Below are 22,552 nucleotides of genomic sequence, written 5' to 3' on the forward strand. Positions count from 1 at the left end.
GGAAATATTATTTTCTCTACGGTGGTATGTGGAACTTATTTTGTAGGGTCAGACACTATCCTTGTATTTCAAACTCTTCCATGGTGTATTCGGAGAAGGAACCCGCCTTGCAATGCCGAACACAATACTGCGCGCCGGACTCATCGTCACCGAAGCCTGGTTCAGGGGCTACTGAGGGAGTCCTGGATTAGGGGGTCTCCGGACAACCGGATTATATCCTTTGGCCGGACTGTTGGACTATGAAGATACGAGATTAAAGACTTCGTCCCGTGTCTGGATGGGACTCTACTTGGCATGGAAGGCAAGCTAGACAATACGGATATGTATATCTCCTCCTTTGTAACCGACCTTGTGTAACCCTAGCCCCCTCCAGTGTCTATATAAACCGGAGGGTTTTAGTCCATAGGACAACATACAATCATGCCATAGGCTAGCTTCTAGGGTTTAGCCTCTTTGATCTCGTGGTAGATCAACTCTTGTAATACTCATATCATCAAGAACAATCAAGCAGGACGTAGGGTATTACCTCCATCAAGAGGGCCTGAACCTGGGTAAACATCGTGTCCCCTGCCTCCTGTTACCATCCGCCTTAGACGCACAGTTCAGGACCCCCTACCCGAGATCCGCCGGTTTTGACACCGACAATGATCTCTCACTAAATCAAGGTACAAGTGTTCTCCCTGAGTATGCACCGTTGCCAAAGTTCATCGTGCCGAGACACCACGTGATGATCGGGTGTGATAAGCTCTACGTTCACATACAATGGGTGCAAGCCAGTTTTGCACACGCAGAAATACTCGGGTTAAACTTGACGAGCCTAGCATATGCAGATATGGCCTCGGAACACTGAGACTGAAAGGTCGAGCGTGAATCATACAGTAGATATGATCAACATAGTGATCTTCACCATTAAAAACTAATCCATTTCACGTGATGATCGGTCATGGTTTAGTTGATTTGGATCACGTGATCACCTAGATGATTAGAGGGATGTCTATCTAAGTGGGAGTTCTTAAATGTGATTAATTGAACTTTAATTTATCATGAACTTAGTCCTGATAGTATTTGCATAACTATGTTGTAGATTAATAGCTCGCGATGTAGCTCCCTGTTTATTTTGATATGTTCCTAGAGAAAATCTAAGTTGAAAGATGTTTGTAGCAATGATGCGGATTGGATCCGTGATCTGAGGATTATCCTCATTGCTGCACAGAAGAATTATGTCCTTGATGCACCGCTAGGTGACGGACCGATTACAGGAGCAGATGCAGACGTCATTAACGTTTGGCGAGCTCGATATGATGACTTGATAGTTTAGTGCACCATGCTTTACGGCTTAGAATCGGGGCTTCAAAGACGTTTTGAACGCCACAGAGCATATGAGATGTTCCAAGAGTTGAAATTAGTATTTTGGACTCAGGCCCATGTCGAAAGGTATGAGACCTTTGACAAGCACTTTGCCTACAAGATGGTGGAGAATAGCTCAGCTAGTGAGCAAGTGCTCAGAATGTCTAAGTACTACAATCACTTGAATCAAGTGGGAGTTAATCTTCCAGATAAGATAGTGATTGACAGAGTTCTCTAGTCACTATCACCAAGTTACTAGAACTTCGTGATGAACTATAATATGCAAGGGATAACGAAAACGATTCCCAAGCTTTTCATGATGCTGAAATCGACCAAGGTAGGAATCAAGAAAAGCATCAGGTGTTGATGGTTGACAACACCACTAGTTTCAAGAAGAAGGGCAAAGGGAAGAAGGGGAACTTCAAGAAGAACGGCAAGCCAGTTGCTTCTCAAGTGAAGAAGCCCAAGTCTAGACCTAAGCCTGAGACTAAGTGCTTCTACTGCAAAGGGACTGGTCACTGGAAGCAGAACTGCCCCAAGTATTTGGCGGATAAGAAGGATGGAAAAGTGAACAAAGGCATATTTGATATACATGTTATTGATGTGTACTTTACTAGTGTTTATAGCGACCCCTCAGTATTTGATACTAGTTCAGTTGCTAAAGATTAGTAACTCGAAACAGGAGTTGCAGAATGAACAGAGACTAGTTAAGGGTGAAGTGAGGATGTGTGTTGGAAGTGGTTCCAAGATTGATTTGATCATCACCACACACTCCCTATACTTTCGGGATTAGTGTTGAACCTAAATAAATGTTATTTGGTGTTTGTGTTAAGCATGAATATGATTTGATCATGTTTATTGCAATACGATTATTCATTTAAAGTCAGAGAATAATTGTTGTTCTGTTTACATGAATAAAACCTTCAATGGTCATACACCCAAGGTGAATGGTTTATTGAATCTCAATCATAGTGATACACATATTCATAATATTGAAGCCAAAAGATGCAAAGTTAATAATAATAGTGCAACTTATTTGTGGCACTGCTGTTTAGGTCATATTGGTGTAAAGCGCATGAAGAAAATCCATGCTGATGGGCTTTTGGAATCACTTGATTATGAATCAGTTGATGCTTGAGAACCATGCCTCATGGGCAAGATGACTGATACTCCGTTCTCCGGAACAATGGAGCGAGCAACAGACTTGTTGGAAATAATACATTCTGATGTATGCAGTCCGATGAGTGTTGAGGCTCGCGGCAGGTATCGTTATTTTCTGACCTTCACAGATGATTTGAGTAAGATATGGGCATATCTTCTTGATGAAACATAAGTCTGAAACATTTGAAAAGTTCAAATAATTTCAGAGTGAAGTGGAAAATCATCGTAACAAGAAAATAAAGTTTCTACGATCTGACCATGGAGGAGAATATTTGAGTTACGAGTTTGGTCTTCATTTGAAACAATGCGGAATAGTTTCGCAACTCACGTCACCTGGAACACCACAACGTAATGGTGTGTCCGAACATCATAATTGTACTTTATTAGATATGGTGCAATCTATGATGTTTCTTACCGATTTACCACTATCGTTTCGGGGTTATGCATTAGAGATAGTTGCATTCACGTTAAATAGGGCACCATCTAAATCCGTTGAGACGACACCATATGAACTATAGTTTGGCAAGAAACCAAAGTTGTAATTTCTGAAAGTTTGGGGTTGCGATGCTTATGTGAAAAAGTTTCATCCTGATAAGCTCAAACCCAAATCGGAGAAATGTGTCTTCATATGATACACAAAGGAGACAGTTGGGTACACCTTCTATCACAGATCGAAGGCAAGACATTCGTTGCTAAGAATGGATCCTTTCTAGAAAATGAGTTTCTCTCGAAAGAAGTGAGTGGGAGGAAAGTAGAACTTGATGAGGTAACAGTACCTGCTCGGCTGCTCCCTTATTGGAAAGTAGTTCATCACAGAAATCTGTTCCTGTGATTCCTACACCAATTAGTGAGGAAGCTAATGATGATGATCATGTAACTTCAGATCAAGTTATACCGAACCTCGTAGGTCAACCAGAGTGAGATCCGCACCAGAGTGGTATGGTAATCCTGTTCTGGATGTCATGTTACTTGACCATGACGAACCTACAAACTATGAGGAAGCGATGATGAGCCCAGATTCCGCGAAATGTCTTGAGGCCATGAAATCTGAGATGGGATCCATGTATGAGAACAAAGTATGGACTTTGATTGACTTGCCCGATGATCGATGAGTCATTAAGAATAAATGGACCTTCAAGAGGAAGACAGACGCTAATAGTAGTGTTACTGTCTACAAAGCTCAAATTGTCGCAAAATGTTTTCGACAAGTTCAAGGTGTTGACCACGATGAGATTTTCTCACTCGTATCAATGCTTAAAAGTCTGTCCGAATCATGTTAGTAGTTGCCGCATTTTATGAAATCTGGCAAATGGATGTCAAAACTGTATTCCTTCATGGATTTCTTAAAAGAAGAGTTGTATATGATGCAACCAGAAGGTTTTGTCGATCCTAAAGGTGCTAACAAAGTGAGCAAGCTCCAGCGATCCATCTATGGACTGGTGCAAGCATCTCGGAGTTGGAATATATGCTTTGATAAAGTGATCAAAGCATATGGTTTTATACAGACTTGCGGTGAAGCCTGTTTTTACAAGAAAGTGAGTGGGAGCACTACAACATTTCTGATAAGTATATGTGAATGACATATTGTTGATCTGAAATAATGTAGAATTTTCTGGAAAGCATAAAGGAGTGTTTGAAAAGAGTTTTTCAAAGAAAGACCTCGATGAAGCTACTTACACATTGTGCATCAAGATCTATAGAGATAGATCAAGACGCTTGATAAGTTTTTTCAATGAGTACATACCTTGACAAGATTTTGAAGTAGTTCAAAATGGAACAGTCAAAGAAGGAGTTCTTACATGTGTTGCAAGGTGTGAAGTTGAGTAAAGACTCAAAACCTGACCACAACAGAAAAATAGAAAGAGAATGAAAAATCATTCCCTATGCCTCAGTCATAGGTTCTATAAACTATGCTATGCTGTTTACCAGTCCTATTGTATACCTTAGCATCTTTCTGGCAAGGGAGTACAATAGTGATCTAGGAGTAGATCACTGGACATTGGTCAAAATTATCCTTAGAGGACTAAGGAAATATTTCTCGGTTATGGAGGTGATAAAAGAGTTCGTCGTAAAGAGTTACGTCGATGCAAGATTTTTACATCAATCCAGATGACTCTAAGTCTCGATCTGGATACATATTGAAAGTAGGACCAATTAGCTAGAGTAGCTCCGTGCAGAGCATTGTAGACATAGAAATTTGTGAAATACATATGGATCTGAATGTTGCAGACCCGTAGACTAAACTTCTCTCACAAGCAAAACATGATCACTCTTTGGGTGTTAATCACATAGCGATGTGAACTAGATTATTGACTCTAGTAAACCCTTTGGGTATTAGTCACATGGAGATGTGAACTAATCACATAAAGATGTGAACTAGATTATTAACTCTAGTGCAAGTGGGAGACTGAAGGAAATATGCCCTAGAGGCAATAATAATATTAGTTATATTTCCTTATATCATGATAAATGTTTATTATTCATGCTAGAATTGTATTAATCGGAAACTCAGTACATGTGTGAATACATAGACAAACAGAATGTCACTAGTATGCCTCTACTTGACTAGCTCGTTGAATCAATGGTCATGTTTCCTAACCATATACATGAGTTTTCATTTGATTAACGGGATCACATCATTAGAGAATGATGTGATTGACTTGACCCATCCGTTAGCTTAGCATGATGATCATTTAGTTTGTTGCTATTGCTTTCTTCATGACTTATACATATTCCTATGACTTTGAGATTATGCAACTCCCAAGTACCGGATGAACACTTTGTGTGCTACCAAATGTCACAACGTAACTGGGTGATTATAAAGGTGCTCTACAGGTGTCTCCGATGGTGCTTGTTGAGTTGGCATAGATCGAGATTAGGATTTGTCACTCCGATTGTCGGAGAGGTATCTCTGGGCCCTCTCAGTAATGCACATCACTATAAGCCTTGCAAGCAATGTGACTAATGAGTTAGTTATGGGATGATGCATTACGGAACGAGTAAAGAGACTTGCCGGTAACGAGATTGAACTAGGTATTGAGATACCGACTATCGAATCTCAGGCAAGTAACATACCGATGACAAAAGGAACAACGTATGTTGTTATGCGGTTTGACCGATAAAGATCTTCGTAGAATATGTAGGAACCAGTATGAGCATCTAGGTTCCGCTATTGGTTATTTATCGGAGATGAGTCTTGGTCATGTCTACATAGTTCTCGAACCCGTAGGGTCCGCACGCTTAACGTTCGGTGACGATCGGTATTATGAGTTTATGTGTTTTGATGTACCGAAGGTAGCTCGGAGTCCCGGATGAGATCGGGGACATGACAAGGAGTCTCTAAATGGTCGGTACGTAAAGATCGATATATTGGACGACTTTATTCGGGCATCGGAAAGGTTTCGAGTGATTCAGGTATTTTTCGGAGTACCTGAGAGTTACGGGAATTCACCGGGAGGGTCAATGGGCCTTCATGGGCTTTAGTGGAAATAGAGGGCAGCAAGGAAGTGTGAGGTGCGCCCCCCTAGGCCCAAATCGAATTGGTTTAGGGATTTGGGGGCCGGCCCCCTCTTTCCTTCTCCTCTCCTCCTCTTTCCTTCCCCTCCTAGTTGGACTAGGAAAGGGGGAACCTACTCCTAGTAGGAGTAGGATTCCCCCCTTGGGGCGCACCCTATGAGGCCACCGCCCCCCTCCCCTTGCTCCTTTATATACGGGGGCAGGGGGTACCCGAGGACACACAAGTTGATTGTTCCAAGCCGTGTGCGGTGCCCCCCTTCACCATAATCCACCTCGATCATATCGTAGCGGTGCTTAGGCGAAGCCCTGCATCGATAGCAACATCATCACTGTCATCATGCCATCGTGATGATGTAACTCTCCTGTGAAGCTCTGCTAGATCAGAGTTCGTGGGACGTCATCGAGCTGAACGTGTGCTGAACTAGGAGGTGCCGTACGTTCGGTATTTGGATCGGTCGGATCGTGAAGACGTACGACTGCATCAACCGCCTTCTCATAACGCTTCCGCTTACGGTCTACGAGGGTACATGGATGATACTCTCCTCTCTTGTTGCTATGCATCACCATGGTCTTACGTGTGCGTAGGAAATTTTTGAAATTACTACGCTCTCCAACACAGAGATGCCACGAGCCGAGTAGCAAAGTGGGCCATCGAGCTCCTTCTGCTGGATATCAAGTTCGAAGCCAAGAAAGCCATCAAGTCATAGGCCGTAGTGGATTTTCTCGCCGAGTGTATCGAACAAGAGCAACCCGTCCCGAGTCTCCCTGAGAATTGGACGATGTTCTTCGACGACTCCAAAATGCTCCACGGTTCCGGGGCCAGAGTGGTTTTGATGTCCCATAAAGGCGACTGACTCATCTATGTGCTTCAGATTCACTTTGACTCCTCCAACAACGAAGCCGAGTATGAAGCTCTCCTGTATGGGATGTGGATGGCAATTTCCCTAGGTATTCACTGAATGATGGGTCTACAGCAAGTGTGACCTAGTGGTAAACCAAGTCATGAAGGAATGGCATATCCGTAGTCCAGCGATGACTGGCTATTGCAATGCCATCAGAAAGCTAGAGAAACACTTTTAGGGATTGGAGCTCCATCACGTGCCATGAATTAAGAGCCAAGCAGTTGATGATCTGGCCAAGATGTGCTCCACTCAGAAGACGGTACCCAAGAATCTGTTCCTAGAACACCTGCACTCGCCCATGATCAAGGAAGACCCTTTCATGGAAGAACCCTCGCAACCAACTGGTCCCTCCAATCCGACTGAAGTGGACACCCTGCGGTGATCGACCTGGCCCAAGAGATCCTTGTTATCACCCCTGAGTGGACTGAACCATATCTGGTGTATCTGCTCATGCAGGAGCTCCCAGAAGATGAAGCTGAAGCTGAAGCCTTCACTGTCATGGGAGATTAGTTGTATAAGAAAAGCACCACCGGGATCACTCAACGATGCATATCACCGAGGAAGGGTAGCAAATACTGCAAGAGATTCATTCGGGAACATGTGGGCACTATGCATCCTCACGGACACTGGTTGCCAAAGTGTTCAGAGCCAGGTTCTATTGGCCTCGTGCCAACGAGGCTGCCCGAGATATAGTAGATCAGTGTGTCGGGTGCCAATTCTACGTGAATAGTTCGCATGAGCCGGCGTCCGTTGTGAAGACTATCACCCTCACTTGGTCGTTCGCCGTCTAGGGACTCGACATGGTCGGCCCACTCTGTACCGGGGAGAGTGGTTTCACGCACCTGTTGGTGGCGGTCGATAAATTCACAAGTTGATCGAAGCAAAGCCAATAAAGAAGTTGGACTCAGCCACCGATATTCAGTTCATCAAGGAGATAATCTTCAGATTCAGAGTCCCCAACAGCATCATCACCGACAACGGATCTAACTTCGACTCGTATGAGTTCCGTGAGTTTTGCTACACCCAAGGCAGTCAGGTTGATTATGCCTCTGTGATGCACCCACAGTCGAATGGGAAAAACGAGCGGGTGAATGGACTGATACTCCAAGGGTTGAAGCCTCACCTCATGCACAACCTAACGCACATAGCAGGGGCCTGGGTAACTGAGCTACCATTGGTCCTGTGGGGCATGCGAACGACCTCGAATTGGTCCACCAATCGCACTCCATTCTTCATGGTGTGCGGGTCGGAAGCAGTTTTACCAAGTGACTTACTTCACAATTCTCCCCGAGTGGATCATTACTCGGAAGCCAAAGGAGAAGAAGCAAGTCAGGATGGCCTCGACCTCTTGGAGGAGGAGCGTGAGATGGCGCTTATAAGATTGACGTTGCACCAACAAGACATGCGCCGCTACCACGACATGCATGTCAGAGGGCACGCTTTTCAGGAAGGAGACCCGGTCCTCCGAGTGGATCAATATAAGCCGCACAAACTGGCACCCCCTTGGGAAGGGCCATTCGCCATTTCGAAGGTCCTGCATAATGGAGCATACAGACTATACAACTTTTCCAAAGAAACGGAAGAGCCCAGAGCATGGAACACGGACCTGCTCCACAAGTTTTATACTTAAAATAAAATTTATCCTTTGTAATAGTTAGTCCGAATGAACTTAGATGAATAAAAGTATTGCTTTTCTGTATATCATCTAGTTCGGCCTACGGCCGCGTTCTCACTCAGGTGAATGACCGCATTCGGAAACGAACACACACCCAGTGGGTGTAAAAGAGAGCTTAGCTGCGAACCAGCCTTCGCCTAAGTTATAAATAATAATCCAAGTGAGGATCTGCTCCACACACGGGGGCTTAGCTGTGAACCAGCTTTCGCCTACGTTTAAAATAATCCGAGTGAGGATCTTCTCCACACTCGGGGGATTAGCTACGAACCATATTTCTCCTAAGTTTAAAAATTATCCGAGTGAGGATTTGCGCCACACCCGGGGGGCTTAGCTGTGAACCAACGTTTTCCTAAGTTAAACATAATCCGAGTGAGGATCTCCTCCACATTCGAGGGCTTAGCTGCAAACCAGCTTTCGCCTAAGTTTAAAAATTATCTGTGTGAGGATCTACCCCACACTCGGGGGCCTAGCTGCGAACCAACTTTCGCCTAAGTTAAAAATAATCTGAGTGAGGATTTGCTCCATGCTTGGGGGCTTAGCAGCGAAGCAGCTTTCGCCTAAGTTAAAAATTATCCGAGTGAGGATCTGCTCCACACTCGAGAGCTTAGCTACGAACCACCTTTTGCCTAAGTTAAAAATAATCCGAGTGAGGATCTGCTCCACACTCGGGGGCTTAGCTGAGAATCAGCTTTCGCCTAAGTTTAAAAATAATCCGAGTGAGGATCTGTCCACACTCGGGGGCTTAGTTGTGAATCAACTTTCGCCTATGTTTAAAAATAATCCGATTGAGGATCTGCTCCACACTCGGGGGCTTAGCTGTGAACCAGCTTCTGCCTAAGTTAAAAGAATAATCCGAGTGAGGATCTGCTCCACACTCGGGGCCTTAGCTGCGAACCAGCTTTCGCCTAAGTCAAACAAAGCACAAGAGGCAAATAAGAGCTTAAGAGTTCTCAAATCAAAGGTTTGATCCGTTCAAATGCTTCTAGCAAAAGTAAAACGAGTCAAAGGCTCGGTAAAGTATGCGGTTACAGCAACCACCTGGCATCCCGGGGCAAATTTAATCAAGTGTTTTAAGCATCAGGCTGGCTCGACGGAGGTCTCCAGGTCGATCCCATTTGCGATGCGTGTGGAAGCCTTGGTGAATGTCTCCATGAATTCCTCGAACTTGATATTCTTATTGTTCATCACTTAGAGGCCCTTCATTTTCTCCTCGTCCACGTTCTTGAAGTGAACACGGATGAGTGACAAAGCCACATCAGCACCACTTTGGGCAGCCGACTTCTTCCAAGCTTTCACTCGGGCAGGGACTTCATTTAGCCATGTCATGACTGACTCCAAGTCCATCTGGGTCTGCTCACCAGGCTGCTGCTCTTGTCGATCGTCCAAGATATATAGCCCAAAGCGTTCTCCATACGTTCTTCCAGTCGCAAGTAGGTGAGAGATGATTTGTCAGCGACGAGTGACCTGGAGGGTTCCGGATCCCTCTTGATCCTCTTCAACTCTAGCTCCATGTTGTAGCAGTGCTCCGGTTAAGAGAAAACAATTCATGAGTGAATAATTGGGGAAAACTTGACAGCTCATGGGTTCCATTCGGACATGAAAGAACTTACCAGCAAGCTTCTCGTTCATTGATACGTCTCCAATGTATCTATAATTTTTGATTGTTCCATGCTGTTATATTATCAATCTGGATGTTTTATAATCATTTTATATCATTTTTTGGTACTAACCTATTGACATAGTGCCAAGTGCCAGTTGTTGTTTTTTCCATGTTTTTTACACTTCAGAAAATCAATATCAAACAAAGTCCAAATGCCACGAAACTTTACGGAGATTTTTTATGGAACAGAAGGAACATAATGGGCCCTCGCTGTGCCTAGGGGGTGCTCTGAGGAGAGCACAACCCACCAGGGTGCGCCAGCAGGCCCAGGCGCGCCCTGGTGGGTTGTGCCCACCTCGGGTGCCCCCCGGACCGCCTCTTTGCTCTATAAATACCCCAATATTCCCAAAACCCTAGGGGAGTCGATGAAATATTCATCCAGCCGCCACAGAGTCTAGAACCACCAGATCCAATCTAGACACCATCTCAGATGGGGTTCACCACCTCCATTGGTGCCTCTCTGATGATGCATGAGTAGTTCTTTGTAGACCTTCAGGTCCGTAGTTAGTAGCTAGATGGCTTTCTCTCCCTTTCTCTTGATTCTCAATACAACGGTCTCTTGGAGATCCATATGATGTAACTCTTTTGCGGTGTGTTTGTTGGGATCCGATGAACTTTGAGTTTATGATCAGATCTATCTTTTTATATCCATGAAAGTATTTGAGTTTCTTTGATCTCTTTTTTGCATGATTGCTTATAGCCTCGTATTTCTTCTCCGATATTTGGGTTTTGTTTGGCCAACTTGATCTATTTATCTTGCAATGCGAAGATGTGCTTTGTAGTGGGTTCGATCTTACGGTGCTTGATCCCAGTGACAGAAGGGGAACCAACACGTATGTATCGTTGCTACTAAGGATAAAATGATGGGGTCTATCTCTACATAGATAGATCTTGTGTACATCATGTCATCATTCTTATTGCATTACTCCGTTTCTCCATGAACTTAATACACTAGATGCATGCTGGATAGCGGTCGATGTGTGGAGTAATAGTAGTAGATGCAGGCAGGAGTCGGTATACTAATCTTGGACGTGATGCCTATGTAATGATCAGTGCCTGGATATCGTCATGAGTATTTTAAGTTCTATCAATTTCCCAATTGTAATTTGTTCACCCACCGTTTGCTATTTTTTTGAGAGAAGCCACTAGTGAAACCTACGCCCCCCGGGTCTCTTTCTCATATATTTGCCTTTGCGATCTACTTTTCCTTTGCTTTTATTTTCAGATCTATTAAACAAAAAACCCAAAAATACCTTGCTGCATTTTATTCTTATTTATTTTATTTGGCGTTAGATCTATCAATCTACTAAAAATTTACCTCACGTCCGTTTGCCTATCTTGAGGCGCCGTACCCCAGAAGGGATTGACAACCCCTTTAACACGTCGGGTTGCGAGAGTTGTTATTTGTGTGCAGGTGCTGTTTACGTTGTGTTGCATGGTTCTCCTACTGGTTCGATAACCTTGGTTTTACATCTGAGGGAAATACCTACCACCGCTGTGTTGCATCGTCCCTTCCTCTTTGGGGAAATACCGACGTAGCTTCAAGCGACATCATTCATCTCCGTGCAGAACTACTCAATATATACCTCTAAGGCATTATTCTTCTAAGTGAGCTGCGTGACCTTCTCCTCCTGAGCCTGCTTCTCCTGCGCAAAGGCATCAACTTGGTCTTTGCACTTCTTCTCCCACTCGGAGGATTCGCCTTTCACAATGATGACTGCAGCCTTGAGGTCCTTGATCTCCTCTTCCAACTTGCCGACTGACGCCAGCTTCTCATTAGCAAGTTGGGTCTTGGTCCTGGTTTCCTTCTGGGCCAATGCCATGTCCTTGTCGTTGCTCTCCAGGGCCTGCTTCATGGTTTCTAAAGAAATAGAAGTCATGCGCCTCGCTACGAGTTGGGAGTTCTCGCTACGAACATCTGTCAGAGCGGAATGACTCGGATCAAAAGGGAAAAATAGTGTGCAACTACCAAATAAAGGAAATGTCTTACCTCCCAGGGTTTTATTCTCATTCTCCAGTCGGGCACTCTTGAGCTTCTCAGTGTCCAGGTTCAGCCGGAGGGATATCACCTCCTTCTCCAGCGTAGCATAGTGGGATCCCAACTCATAAGCCCTATGCAGCATACAACAGACAGTTAGTCAGAAAGCATGAAGGAAAAACTAGAGTACACTACCGGGAGGAACAAGCTAGACCAGTACCAGAACCTCAAGTACCCTCTCGCTACCACTTAGCCATGCGCCTCTGGGAGGAACAAGATCGACCAGTACCAGATCCTCAAGTACCCTCTGGCTACCGAGTCGGCCCTGCACCTCCAAGAGGAAAAAGCTTGACCAGTACCAGGTCCTCAAGTACCCTCTGGCTACCTAAGTCGACTATGCGCCCCCAGGAGGTACAAGCTCGGCCAGTACCGGGTCCTCAAGCGCCCTCTAAATACCAGTACCGGGTGTTGCACCTGATGCGTTTTTCAGCCTCCTCTCATTCCATGGTGACGACCACGTTGACCACCCGGGTGGTCGCTGATACGTCTCCAACGTATCTATTATTTTTATTGTTTCATGCTATTATATTATAAATCTTGGATGCTCTATATGTATTTTTATGCCATTTTATATCATTTTTGGACTAATCTATTAACCCAGTGCCCAGTGCCAGTTCCTGTTTTTTGCTTGTTTTTGGTTTTTGAGAAAATCAATACCAAACAAAGTCCAAACACGATGAAACTTCACGGTGATTTTTCTGGACTAGAAGGGATCCTAGAAGGTTCAGGAAAAGGCCAGAAGACCTATGGGAGAGCCATGAGATCATATGGCGCACCCTGGGGGTAGGCACACCCCTAAGCTTGTGGGCCCTAGCAGCTCCATTTTACCTAATGATGGCAGCTTGAAGCGACATCGGTATTTCCCCAAAAAGGAAGGGATGATGCAGCATAACAGCGGCAGGTATTTCCCTCAGATATGAAACCAAGGTTACCGAGCCAGTAGGAGAACCAAGCAACAACACGTAAGCGGCGCCTGCACGCAAATAACAAACACTCGCGACCTGACGTATTAAATGGGTTGTCAATCCCTTTTGGGTAACGGAGCCAGAAATTGGCACATGGATGGGATAAAGTTGTAAATATTGATAGATAGAACGCCAAATGAAATAAATAAGAATAATATGCAACATGGTATTTTTGTATTTTTGGTTTAATAGATCTGAAAATAAAAGCAAAGGAAAATAGATCGCAAAGGCAAATAATATGAGAAAGAGACCCGGGGGCCGTAGGTTTCACTAGTGGCTTCTCTCGAGAAAAAGAGCAAACAGTGGGTAAACAAATTACTGTTAGGCAATTGATAGAACTTAAAATAATCATGACGATATCGAGGCAATGATCATTATATAGGCATCACGTCCAAGATTTGTAGACCGACTCCTGCCTGCATCTACTACTATTACTCCACACATCGACCGCTATCCAACATGCATCTAGTGTATTAAGTTCATGGGGAAACAGAGTAATGCAATAAGAACGATGACATGATGTAGACAAGATCTATCTATGTAGAGATAGACCCCATCATTTTATCCTTAGTAGCAACGATACATACGTGTCGGTTCCGTTTCTGTCACTGGGATGAAGCACCGTAAGATCGAACCCACTACAAAGCACCTCTTCCCATTGCAAGATAAATAGATCAAGTTGGCCAAACAAAACCCAAATATCAGAGAAGAAATACGAGGCTATAAGCAATCATGCATATAAGAGATCAAAGAAACTCAAATAACTTTGATGGATATAAAAAGATAGATCTGATCATAAACTCAAAGTTCATCCTATCCCAACAAACGCACCGCAAAAAGAGTTACATCATATGGATCTCCAAGAGACCATTGCATTGAGAATCAAACAAGAGAGAGGAATCCATCTAGCTACTAACTACGGACCCGGAGGTCTACGAAGAACTACTCACACATCATCGAAGAGGCACCAATGGAAGTGGTGAACCCCTCCGTGATGGTGTCTAAATTGGATCTGGTGGTTCTGGACTCTGCGGCGGCTGGAATTGATTTTCGTCGACTCCCCTAGGGTTTCTGGAATATTGGGGTATTTATAGAGCAAAGAGGCAGTCCAGGGGGGCACCCGAGGTGGGCACAACCCACCAGGGCGCGCCCTGGTGGGTTGTGCTCCCCTCGGAGCAGCTCCTAGGCGCTGCCTTGGCCCATTAGGTGTCTTCTGGTCCAAAAAAATCTCCGTAAAGTTTCGTTGCATTTGGACTCCGTTTGGTATTGATTTCCTGCGATTTAAAAAACATGCAGAAAACAAAAACTAGCACTTGGCACTATGTCAATAGCTTAGTACCAAAAAATGATATAAAATGATTATAAAACATACAAGATCGATAATATAACAACATGGAACAATCAAAAATTATAGATACGTTGGAGACGTATCAGCATCCCCAAGCTTAACTCCTGCTCGTCCTCGAGTAGGTAAGTGCTAAAAACAGAATTTTTGATGTGGAATGCTGCCTAACATGTCATATCATATTTCTTTTCTTTAGCATGGACATTTGGACATTTATTTTGTTCAAATCAATAGTCTAGTTTTGACATGATAACTTAAATACTCAAGCATATCAACAAGCAACCATGTCTTTCAATATATCAACGCTAAAATATGCTATCCCTAGCCCATCATGCTCAATCATTGATCCATTCATGGAACACACTCGCATATTAACTACACCAAGTACTCAAGTACAATCATAGTGCCTCCTAGTTGGTGATTTTATAAGAGAAGATGGAGACTCAAATTCAATTTTTTTGCATAAAGTAAAAGATAGGCCCTTCATAGAGGGAAGTAGGGATTTGTAGAGGTGCCAGAGCTCAAAGCGAAAAACTTAGAGATAAAAACATTTTTGGAGGTGTGTCCTTCCCACCAACGAAAATGACTTAGAGTTCCCAACACTTTCCATGTATCATAGGCGGTTCCCACACAGAAATTAAAGTTTATTCCTTTTTCCACCATACTTTCACTTTCCATGGCTAACCGTATCCACGGGTGCCTTCCATACCAACACTTTCCAAGGAATTTATGATTTGACAACATAAAGTAAATTCATTTTTCATTTCGGGACTGGGCATCCCTAATACTTTTGCCTTACTCTCGTGCAATGACAAGTGAATAAACACTCATCGTGAGAATAACACATCTAGCATGGAACATATTAGCCACCCCTCACCGCTCCGTGAGCGGTACGAACACACAAAAGAGAAGTTTATTTTGAAAATTAGAGATGACACATACAAATTTGCTTAGAACGACAAAAGAATACCGCATATAGGTAGATATAGTGGACTCATGTGGAAAAATTGGTTTAAAGGTTTTTGGATGCACAAGTAGTGATCATACTTTGTGCAAAATGAAGGCTAGCAAAAGATTGAGAAGCGACCGACCAAGAAACGAATAATCTCATAAGTGAGCATTAAGCATAATTAACACCGAATAATGCACCACAAGTAGGATATAATTTCATTGCATAATTAATGACTTTTGTGCTTGCATAGGGAATCACAAACCTTAACACCAATATTCTTACTAGAGCATAATTACTCATCAAGATGACTCACATATCACATAATCATATCTCAAAACTATTACTAAGAACCAAGTTTATTTTGTCCAATGATCTTCATGAAAGTTTTTATTATATCCTTCTTGGATATCTATCACTTTGGGACTAATTTTCATGTGTTGCTTTTGATAAGCTCAAACAAATATAAGTGAAGATCACGAGCATACTATTTCTTTCTCAAATTAACTTGAGTGAAGCAAGAGAGAATTTCTTCAAAATTTTACTCACTCGCAAATAAATCTAAGTGAAGCAAGAGAGAATTTCTTCAAAAAATACTAAACCACACTGTGCTAAAAAAGATACAAGTGAAGCACTAAAGCAAGTCCATAGCTCATAAAAATTTAAGTGAAGCATAGAGAGCAATTCTAACAAGTCATGACATAATTTTGGCTCTCTCAATTAGGTGTGTCCAGCAAGGAATCAAGACTTAAAACACAAAATAAAATAAACAAAGACTCATATCATACAATACGCTCGAAGCAAAACACATAGTAATGCGATGAATAAAAATATAGCTTCGAGTAAAATACCGATGGTCGTTAGAAGAAAGAGGGGATGCCACTCGGGGCATCCCCAAGCTTAGTTGCTTGCTCTCTTTTGGATAATGGCTTGTGATGCCGGGGCATCCCCAAGCTTAGGCTCTTCTTACTACTTATTCCTGCATCCATCGTAAGATAACCCAAAACTTGAAAACTTCAATCACACAAAACTCAACAAAAGCCTTCATGGATCCGTTAGTATAAGAAAACAAATCACTACTCTAAGTGCTATAGTAAACACATTCATATTTTGTTCTTGCATTATATCTACTGTATTCCAACTTTTCTATGGCAAAAACTCATCAAAGAAAACCATAGAGCCATCAAATCAAGCACACAACACAAAGAAAACAGAATCTGTCAAAAACATGATAGTCTGTAGCAATCTGGATGTTTTGGATACTTCTGTAACTCCAAAGACTCTGAAAAATGAGGACGACCTGGGAAATTTGTATATTAATCTACTGCAAAAGTAATAGGTATTTTATCACTCTCTGGTTAAAAACGGAAATTATTTCCGCGAGCGCAAAATTTTCTGTTTTTTTTCCAGCAAGATCAAACAACTATCACCCAAGAAGAGCCTAAAGGCTTTACTTGGCACAAACACTAATTAAAATGAAAAATACACAATCATAATAGTAGCATAATAGTGCAAACACTTAATAACATGAAGCAAAAAGCAAAAATAAATTTTATTCATTGGGTTGCCTCCCAACAAGCGCTATAGTTTTACGCCCTTAGCTAGGCATAAAGCAAGTGTCTATGTTTTGTCATCTTTGTTCTTAATTCCCTTAGATGTGTTTTCATCATGGGGTTTTGTAAAAACAACATAAAAAATATTGTCCATAGAAACTTTAGCATTATTAAGTTGCCCATTATCATAACCGCGTTGATTTCCGGCAACAATCCAAGAGTAGTGTTGGTTAACATTATTGGAAACTTGTTGAATTACATCTAGAATGGGGACTCCCTTTTTAAGATTCTCATCAAAGATTTTATTATGCCCAAGCAAATGTCTTAACACATAATCACTATTGTAAATAATTTCATCTATCACGGGCTTTTCACGATTCATACCATAAAAATCAAAGATTTCCCTAGCTTCCCGTATGATATAGTCAAACTCATTCATAAGAACAAGAGTGGCCAACTTTTTAGCCTTAGGGTTCTTTATAACAGGGATCTCAAAAAACAATCTTTGCAAAGTAGGATGAGTACAGATAAATTTGCTTTCAAGTTTCAGAACTAGCACTGAAATAGCATCCGCATAAGATCTAGTAGTCCTAAGTATAGGTGCATCATCAAGACTTAAATTTCCAACACAATTGAAAAATTCTTGGATATGTTCTTTCCCGATAACATTCCCTTTCCCCAAGATAAAAGTTTTAGCATCCAGATTGCCCGTACGTCCTATCTTAGGAGTTAGGCCATCATCTGTTGGTGCCATATCGAAATCACTCATGATTGCAAGCAAATGATAGATCTGACGAGAAAACGGTGAATGAAAAAGAGGGGCGAATAAAAACGGCAATTTTTTGTGAAGTGGGGGAGAGGAAAATGAGAGGTGAATGGCAAATAATGTAAATTGCAAGGAGATGAGATTTGTGATTAGGAACCTGGTATATGTTGAAGATCCTCCCCGACAACGGTGCCAGAAATTCCTTTTGATGGCGGCTTGAAGCTACGCCGGTATTTCCCCAAAGAGGAAGGGATGATGCAGCATAGTAGTGGTAGGTATTTCCCTCAGATATGAAACCAAGGTTATCAAACCAGTAGGAGAACCAAGCAACAATGCGTAAGCAGCGTCTGCACACAAGTAACAAACACTCGCAACCTGACGTATTAAATAGGTTCTCAATCCCTTTCGGGTAACGGCGCCAGAAATTGGCACGTGGACGGGAGAAAGTTGTAAATATTGATAGAGCTAACGCCAAATAAAATAAATAAGAATAAAACACAGCAAGGTATTTTTGTATTTTTGGTTTAATAGATCTGAAAATAAAAGCAAAGGAAAATAGATCGCAAAGGCAAATAATATGAGAAAGAGACCCGGGGGCCGTAGGTTTCACTAGTGGCTTCTCCCGAGAAAAATAGCAAACTGTGGGTAAACAAATTACTGTTGGGCAATCGATAGAACTTCAAATAATCATGACGATATCCAAGCAATGATCATTATATAGGCATCACGTCCAAGATTAGTAGACCGACTCCTGCCTGCATCTACTACTATTACTCCACACATCGACTGCTATCTAGCATTCATCTAGTGTATTAAGTTCATGGGGAAACAGAGTAATGCAATAAGAACGATGACATGATGTAGACAAGATCTATCTATGTAGAGATAGACCCCATCGTTTTATCCTTAGTAGCAACGATACATACGTGTCGGTTCCCCTTCTGTCACTGGGATCAAGCACCGTAAGATCGAACCCATTACAAAGCACCTCTTCCCATTGCAAGATAAATAGATCAAGTTGGCCAAACAAAACCCAAATATCGGAGAAGAAATACGGGGCTATAAGCAATAATTCATATAAGAGATAAAATAAACTCAAATAACTTTCATGGATATAAAAAGGTAGTTCTAATCATAAACTCAAAGTTCATCCGATCCCAACAAACGCACTGCAAAAAGAGTTACATCATATGGATCTCCAAGAGACCATTGTATTAAGAATCAAATGAGAGAGAGAGAGGAAGCCATCTAGCTACTAACTACGGACCCAAAGGTCTACAATGAACTACCCACACATCATCGGAGAGGCACCAATGGAAGTGGTGAACCCCTCCGTGATGGTGTCTAGGTTGGATCTGGTGGGTTTGGACTCTGCGGCGGTAGAATTGCTTTTCATCGACTCCCCTAGGGTTTATGGAATGTTGGGGTATTTATAGAGCAAAGAGGCGGTCCGAGGGGCACCGAGGTGGGCACAACCCACCATGGCGCGCCCTGGTGGGTTGTGCTCCCCTCGGAGCATCCCCAGGCGCTGTCTTGGCCCATTAGGTGTCTTCTGGTCCATAAAAAATCTCCGTAAAGTTTCGTTGCATTTGTACTCCGTTTGGTATTGATTTCCTACAATGTAAAAACATGCAGAAAACAACAACTGGCACTTGGCACTATCTCAATAGGTAAGTACCAAACAATGATATAAAAGACTATAAAATGATTATAAAACATCCAAGATTGATAATATAACATCATGGAACAATCGGAAATTATAGATACGTTGGAGATGTACCACCTAATTCCAATTCACAAATATTTCCAAACCAACAGAGAGCCACCCAAAACACTTTTTCCTCCGCCGCTAGTTTCTGTTCTTCTGTGATCCCATCTGAAGGCCTTTTCCAGTACTTTGTCGGAGGGGGAATCAATCACGAAGGGCTTCTACATCATCCTTGCTGCCTTTGGATCATGCATGAGTAGTTCCCCACAGACCAATGCAATGGGTCCATAGCTAGTAGATAGATGAGTTTTTCTCTCCCTTTGATCTTCATTACAATGTTCTCCTCAATCTTCTTAGAGTTGTATCCGATGTAATCTTATTTTGCGGTTGTTTGTTGGGATCCAATGAATTGCGGGTTCATGATCAAATTATCTGCTGGAAGTAATTGAATCTTTTCTGAAATTTATTATGCATGATTATTATAGCTTTGTATTTGTCTCTGATCTATCTGTTTAGTTTGGCCAACTAGACTGATTTATCTTTAGTGGGAGAGGTGCTTTGTAATGGGTTTATTCTTGTGGTGTCGCCTCCCGGTGACATAAGGGGTAGCGAGGAATGTATTGTATTGTTGCCATTAAGGGTAAAATGATGGGGTTTAATCATATTGCTTGATTTTACTTTCTCTTGATCATGTCATCTTGCTTAAGTGTTACTCTATTTTTCATGAACTTAATACCATAGATGCATGCTGGATAGCGGTCGACTGGTGGAGTAATACCAGTAGATGCAGACATGATTCGGTCTACTTGTCACAGACGTGATGTCTATATACATGATCATTGCCATGAATATGTCATAACTATGCGCTTTCCTATCAATTGCCCAACAGTAGTAATTTTTTTTACCCGTTGTATGCTATTTTTTTCAAGAGAGAAGCCTCTAGTGAAAACTATGGCCCCCGGGTCTACTTTAATCATATTATAAAAACCAAAAATACCTTGATGCAATTTATTTACTTTTATTTGTTTTGCAATTTATCCATCTACCTATATAAGATTTGATCCTTGCAAGTAATGAGTTCAAGGGGATTGACAACCCTCTAGCCCGCGTTGGGTGAAAGTATTTGCTTTTGTGTGTGTAGGTGATGTTCACTAGGATTTGTTTGGTACTCCTTCTGGTTCGATAAACCTTGTTTCTCAATTGAGGGAAACACTTATCTCTACTATATTTCTTCACCCTTCCTCTTCGGGGAAAACCCCAACCCAGCTCACAAGTAGCAGAAAGAATCTGGCGCCGTTGCCGAGGAGACATCATCAAATGACGACAAGTACCTTCACTCAAACTATCATCTACTTGCTCTACTTTTTATTTGCCTCTCTTTTTCATCTCCCTCCAATTCTCTAAAAAACAAAAATACCAAAAATATTTTGTGTGCTTTCTTTGCTTGTGCTACCATGTGCCTTCTATTTGCTTGCATCTTCCCTTGCTAAAAAATATTGATATGGATCCTCATACGCTTGCTAATCTTTTCAAGAAAAATCCAATTATGATAAACAATTGCAAGTGATTGAGTGCACTTGACTATCTTTATGAAGTTTTGCTTGAAAATCATGAATCTGAAAATTGTGATGAAGTGTTAAAAGAAGAAATTTATAAAGTGGCACATGATAGCTCCTGGAATGAAAACCATGATTGCAATGATGTTATCATAAATTCTATTAATGTCAGTTGTGCTAATGATATGCAAATCTACAAGCTTGGGGATGATAATTTTGTTATGTCCACTACTTATTGCAATGATCATGCATGGTTGGGATGATAATGCTTCTTATGATCTTGAAATTTTATTAAGCCTCATGATGAATATGTTATTGATAATAATGTTTGCAATAATACTTAAAGTGGGTTTGGAGGAGTGTCAACTTTAGGTAAAAAGAATCCCACATATTCAGAGAGTGTTCAGTCTTATGTTTTTTTTTATAAAAGTGGGTTTGGAGAGGTCATGACTTTAGTTGATGTCAATCCCACTATTTTGGAAGAGTATAAACTTTGTATGCATGTGGATCATGTAGAGAATATGTTGCCCAATAGGTATATTGTCGAGTTTGTTTATGATCCTAGATGTAATTATTTCAAGAGAGGCAAATAAGGTTATAAAAATATTCATGTCACTAAATTACCTCTCTTTCTGTTGAAATTATTAATGCTTCATTCTTCCTATTTGCATAAGCTAAATATTGCTTGTCTTGATAATTTGTTTACTTATAAAATGCCTATGCAAAGGAAGTATGTTAGACTTAAATGTGTTTTCACATGCTACATGATGCTCTCTTTGTGTTCCAATTATTATTTTCCATGCGAGCATCATTGAAACCTCAATCCTATCTTAATGGCTATAAAGAAAGAGCTTGTTGGGAGGCAACCCAATAGTAATCTTAAATTTTTGCTTTTACTTTCTGTTCTTATGTGGTCAAACAATTACTACTACTATAATGTTTGTGTTTTATGTTTTAATTAGTTTTTGTGCCAAGTAAAACATTTGGGATGATTTGGTTGATAGTTCACTTGATTCTGTGAGAAAACAGAAACTTTTGCGCCCAGTGCTGGAATTACTATAATTCACTGGAACGCGATAAAATCCTAATTTTTTTAAACATGATTGGCATACAAATTGCCCATGTTCTACTAGTTTTTCAGATTTTGTGTAGTTATATAAGTATGATTTTTTGTTCAGATCATTATAGACTGTTCTGTTTTAGACAGATTCTATTTTTATTGCATAGTTCACTTGTTTTAACGATGCTATGGATTATATCGGGGGGTATAAGTCATGGAGAAGTTAAAATGTAGTAGGTATTATGCAATAAAAAATTATGAATGAGTTTATAACAATACCTAAACTTTATGATTTGTCTATTATACTAATGGATCTTGATGACCCACAAGTATATGAGATAAATCGTAATC

This window comes from Triticum dicoccoides, chromosome 5A, assembly GCF_002162155.2.
Source record: "Triticum dicoccoides isolate Atlit2015 ecotype Zavitan chromosome 5A, WEW_v2.0, whole genome shotgun sequence".
NCBI classification, from domain to species: Eukaryota; Viridiplantae; Streptophyta; class Magnoliopsida; order Poales; family Poaceae; genus Triticum; species Triticum dicoccoides.